The sequence below is a fragment of the Rattus norvegicus genome, chromosome 2 (genome assembly GCF_021556685.1).
Source record: "Rattus norvegicus strain SHRSP/BbbUtx chromosome 2, alternate assembly SHRSP_T2T, whole genome shotgun sequence".
NCBI classification, from domain to species: domain Eukaryota; kingdom Metazoa; phylum Chordata; class Mammalia; order Rodentia; family Muridae; genus Rattus; species Rattus norvegicus.
In genome coordinates this window covers 182,230,416-182,236,154 of record NC_141535.1, presented here as the reverse complement: position 1 = coordinate 182,236,154, position 5,739 = coordinate 182,230,416, and the positions used below count along the sequence as shown (strand labels likewise).

Below are 5,739 nucleotides of genomic sequence, written 5' to 3'. Positions count from 1 at the left end.
TAAGGAAGTAGACGTATGTTTTCTAGTTGTAGTTAGCTTAGCTACAAATGCAGTCAGAAAGTTGAAAAACATGAATTTTAATCTAGATGTCATTAATTAAAATGTCAGAGGTTGGTCAATAGTCGACTACCTAGAACGTTTTCCCAGGTCCCTGTGGTCTCCATCACAACTCTGCCAGAGTTAGCGCGGAAATTAGGCCCAGAAGAGGAGAAGATTTTTCCTGTGGAGTAGGAACTTTGGAAAAAATGACTCATCTTGTCCTAGGCAATATGAGACATTTAACTCTCTTGTATCCTCAGTTTGACAGCAGCGTAGGCTGATACCTGGCAGCAGCAAGGCAACTGAGCACTGTTTCTCAGTGGTTCTCATACCACAATCTAGGCAGTCTTGTCAGGATGCCTATTTCTTCTCAGAGACCTTGATGGGTGCGGGTGGGGCAGCTGTAACTGCTATGCATGGGATTCTCTGTCCTAATAACTTTAAACATGTAAGGTTACATTTAGCAGATTTCTGAAAAGATTGATAGTGATTATCTATTAAGCATATGAGTTATGCAATCATTAATGCTGTGATCTTTAAGTTTTTACTGCTGTAAATCTTTAAATTAATATTAAATAAAGATTTACCAAGTCAGGATAGAAATTAGAGATTCTAAGGCTGTTCTAATGTAAGGAAGCAGTGTTTAAGTAAGTGCCTATAGCAAATATGGTAGATGGCCATTGTCATTAACTAAGATGGCACTGCAGCTACCCAGTCATATGATCTGCCTTAGCTAAGATGGTGCTGAAACAATAGCATAGGAAAACTTTACCTGCCCACAACAAAGATGGCAGTCACTCAGCGTACTGCCCTTATTGAAGATGGTGCTGAAGCTACACCTCTGTCTGAAGGAAAGTCACAGCTTTGTTATATCTTGAAATTTGCAGAAATGGCTGTGTATCAGAAAAAGAAAAGAAAAACCATAAAAAGAGAAAAACACAAAGAGATAAATGGGCATGTGTTCTTTGAGGGATAAGTGGTCTTTCCTTTCCCTGTGGTCATTCATCCTCTATTGGTGAATGCAGAGCAGACTGTTCGACCTGTTCTCAGAGCAGCTCAGCTGTCACATCTGGCTTAGAGCTGCTAAAGACTTTCTAGTGCTTTTATTGTAAAAATACCAATTATTATCTGTATTTATTTTCATCTCTGAGGCTTTCTCCCTCTATCTGTCGACCTAGGCTTAGAGCTTAAACTTCTAGACTCTTAGTCTATTCTAGGACTAGAGAAAATTTAGCCTCTGAAACTTATAGGTGAATAAGTCACTCCTATTTAGTTTTTTCTGAGGTCTGGATGGGTAGTTTAAAACTCTTCTCCATTGTACCTGATTCAATCTGAATTATTTCAGTTTTTCCTGAGCTGCTCTTCTTTGCCTCATACTAACTTTCACCAACTATTATACTCTTCTGGGTCCTTTCTTGTTCTCTGAATCATTCTGTCTTTCCCTGTGTCTCCATTTCTCTCCCTTCAACCTGTCTCTGAAAAACTCTCCTGGAAAAACTGCCTCTCCTCTCACTTTTCTCTCTCTACTGGTTTCTTTTCCTTTATTATTTATTTAATTTTTTACATCCCAAATGTTACCCCATTCCAGTTTATCCTTGCAGAGTTCTTTACCACACCCTTCCCCCAAATAACAGACAGGAGCCTATCTGACAAAACTCATAGCAGGGTCTTTATTTTCTTTTCTACCTCAGGCACCCCCACCCCTCTCACCACCCCAATGCACCACAGTCTTGAAACTTCATTTAGGTGGTGAAGGAGTACCAAATGTCTTCCTGTTTAGACTACTGTGGACTTAAGTAACCTATAAAGCTGGAGGGGATGACTTTTAACAGTTTTTGGCTTAAGTTGAAGTAGATAAACCCAGTTCATCTACAGACTCTTTTGGTGGAAAAACATACCTTTAATCTGAGTCTAGAAGATAAACCATTAACTGGGCCCTACTTCTATTGCAGGCCTATAAAAGTACATAGAAGGAGGAAGCTGTGAGTCTGCCTGCTTGCTCTCACTTTACTAGCAAGCTCATTTCTTCACTGGCATCTGAACCTACTTCTGCAAGATTCTTTTTAATTCTGAAGAGGACCTGAGACTTCAAACCTTGTGGAATAAGTAAGTATTGACATTAGCCGACTTTATATTAGTTTGACTTCTGCCTACAGATTTTTCTCATACAACCACTTTCTATTTATATAGAGAAATTTATCCCTTATGTTTAGTAGAGGACCCTGATTAGTACAACACAGTTGAAATGATAGTGTTTACACATTCCCGAGCAGTTCCAAAGTTGGATACAATAGTCAAAACCAGTTAACATTGACCTAAGATTCAATAAACATACACAGAGATATACAGAACCACGGTAGTTTTGGGTGGGGGTAGTGGAGACTGAGAGAGACACGAAAACTGAAAGACAGAGACATACAGACACAAACAAACAAGGAGAGAGAGAGAGAGAGAGAGAGAGAGAGAGAGAGAGAGAGAGAGAGAGAGAGATTTAACAGTCATAGTGGGTCTGTTTTATCTTTGGTAGAACAAATATGAAAACCTACAGAACCTACATAGAATACATAGAAATAGACATTTCCAACTATATAAAAGGGGCAATTTAGCAGAAAATGAAAATAAAATCTAAATGGTATCTATAATTGTATCTTACAAGGACTGAGTAAATTCTATTACTTTCTTTCAGATCAACTTTAACCTCCAAACTACCTCCAGAAGACATGTCAGGCGACCTGGAAGCCAAGATTTGTGGTTACACACATATCAGTGTTCAGAAATTCTGCTACAAGTTGATCATTAGCAACTTTTCATTTTGCATGGATGTAATTCGGGAAAATATTACAAGCCCAGTGTTCTCATTAGAGGCCAATGAAGAAGTACAATGGTGTTTGAGAATATTCCCAAATGGTGTTGATGAAGAAAGCAAAGATTACCTGTCTGTTTCCCTGGGTTTGCACAGTTGTCCAAAGAGCCCAGTTTTGGCAAAGGTGCAGTTCTGGATCATAAATGCCCAAGGAGAGAAACATCAAATTAAAGAGATCCCAAATATTTTAAGCTTTAGTCCAAAACAACAATGGGGATTGAGAAAGTTCATCCTTCGAGATTTCCTCCTCTCCCTTAGGCATTGGCTTCTCACTGAAGACCAGCTCATCCTGTGTTGTAAGGTGTCCATAGTGGGACCCTCCTTTAGCACTCCTGGGCATAACATGGCACCTGCAAACAAGGATCCAAGGCAGATGTTGGCTGATGACATAGGAGAGCTGTAAGAAAATTCCCTCTTCACAGACTGCAGCCTGGTGGTAGCTGGCCAGGAATTCAGAGCTCACAAGGCCATTCTAGCAGCTCGCTCTCCAGTTTTCAGAGCCATGTTTGAACATGAAATGGTGGAGAGCCTAACAAACATCATTGAGATCCATGACATTCACCTGCAAGTCTTTAAGGAAATGATGGCCTTCATTTACACAGGGAAGGCACCACACCTCCACAGCCACTCAATGGCAGCTGCTTACATGTATGACCTGCAGGACTTGAAGGTCATGTGTGAGGATCACTTGTTCAGGAACCTCTCTGTGAAGAATGCTCTACCAACTCCGGTCCTGGCTGACCTCCACAGCACAGAGCACCTGAAGACTAGGGTCATGGATTTCATTATACTTCATGCTTCTGAAGTCTCTAAGACCTTGGAGTGGAAGTCAATGGTGGAGTCACATCCCCACTTGGCAGAGGAAGCATTTCTCTCCCTGGCTTCTATACAGTGTTTTTCCTTGGAGCCTTCACTCAAACACCGAAAGGTATTTTAGGAGCTTGACAGATATGACCTACACCTGGCTTTTAACAGCTACAACTAGTGTTTTTAACAATGATGTCTGTTTAGATCACAGTTTTGCTGGAACATTTACAGTGAATCTGGGGCAAGATAGCATGATGGCTATGGATTTAATACAGCTGTGATATTTCAAAATGGTGTGTAGGGAAAGGGCAGCACTAGGGTCTTGGACATTCTACCTGACATCTATCCTGTTGATGTTGTCTTATTCTTGTCTGATGTCTTGGAACTGGCATTCAACGGGCCTGAAGCAGAGCCTAACTGACTTTCTTTGGAGAAACCTGTTTGCATTGGACTGAACAGAATATGTGACCTAACATATGCATTAACTGACATGTAAAGTTTCCACCTAATTCATGTGTATTATCTATCCACAAATAAAAATTCTTTCAACTTTACTGTATTTGTCCTCTTAATTGCCAGTTGCCTTATTGTTCTAATTAAGACTTCAATTCTTATATTGAGTCTACTTAAGAGAATGAGAAACCTTGACTTACCTTTGCTTTTGTATACTGGCTTTGAGTTTCTCCCCATTTAAGTTGATCTTGACACGGGATTCTTCTATATTATCATTATTATATTTAGCCATAATCTCTGTGCCAATCTCTGGAGAACTTTTATCATTAAGGGATCGCTTCTTAAAGTCCATGTCCTGATCCAGTTTAATGATCATGTTTTTTGCTTTTTCTTTGTTTCCTTTTGCTTTTCTTCTTTCAGTTAGTTTATGTGGTCAATTGAATTTTATTGATTTTTGCATATTGAACCACCCTTACTCACCTTCAGACAAAGCCTACTTTGTTTTTGTTAATGATATTTTTAATGTGTTCTTGTAATTATTTAATGATTATGTTTGCATGAGTCCATAAGTTAAATTGATTTCTGTTTTAGATATCAGTGTAACTGTAGTCTCTCATAAAATAGAGTGGGAAATATCCCTTCTTTTTTTAATTTTGTGAAATGATTTGAGGAATATGTGCCATAACACCTCTTAGATTAACAGGTGAAAATTATCATCCTGGGCATTTTTTGATGGGGAGATTTTAATGGCTGCTGCTATACTTTGATGCCTTTGATTTGGTGCACACATAGTGAGAATTGAAATGACAGCTTAGGCATTTTTAATTTGATGAGTATTAGTGTCCTTACCTAATATGAGTTCAACACACATTCATGCGATACTGCCCAGAGAGATTGACTCTACTATGACCTTACTCCTCTAGTCTTCTGAACTCCCAGATGTACAGGGGAGACAGTTTGTGTCCTATGTACCATTGACCAGTACTGTCCTTTATAATTGTAAGTCGTAGATCCCCTCCCTCCATTTTCCAAAAGATCCCCTATATCTTTTAGATTCAATCAGGTTGACTCATAAACCCACCTGGGATGAGTGTCAACAACAGTTCCAGGTTCGTTTCACAACTGAACAAAGTGAGATAATTGTTGGAAAAGCTTGGAAATTGGTTCCAGAGGTAAATGGTCTGCCCACACAAGTCCAGGCAAATATTGATACAGCCTTAACTTTGACCATACCCAACTGGGATTTTAAGGCTGTTGAAGGTAGGGAGAGTATATGTGTCTACTACCAGATTCTGTTGGCTGAGCCTCAGGGAAGCTTCAATCAAGTTGGCCTATAAATTTGACTATGGTAACCAGGTGAAATAATGAGAACTCTACAGAATATTTAAAAAGAATTGTTTGAATCCCATAAGATTTACATTCTCTCAGACCTAGAAATGAGAGAAAATTGTCAGTGGGAAGCTTGGCTTTTTTTTTTCAACAAACAGACCCTGATATCTGTCAGGAACTTCAGTGCCTGGATTGTTTTGCTGGTAAGCAACGGCCTATAACTTTATAGAACAAGAACGATATGACTG

At 39.3% G+C, this 5,739-nt stretch overlaps 1 pseudogene; it reads left to right on the top strand.

The window, feature by feature from the left end:
• Window positions 1–2,759: 2,759 nt before the first annotated feature.
• Window positions 2,760–3,839, top strand: LOC134485748 (TD and POZ domain-containing protein 2-like; annotated as a pseudogene).
• The last annotated feature ends 1,900 nt before the right edge of the window (window positions 3,840–5,739 follow it).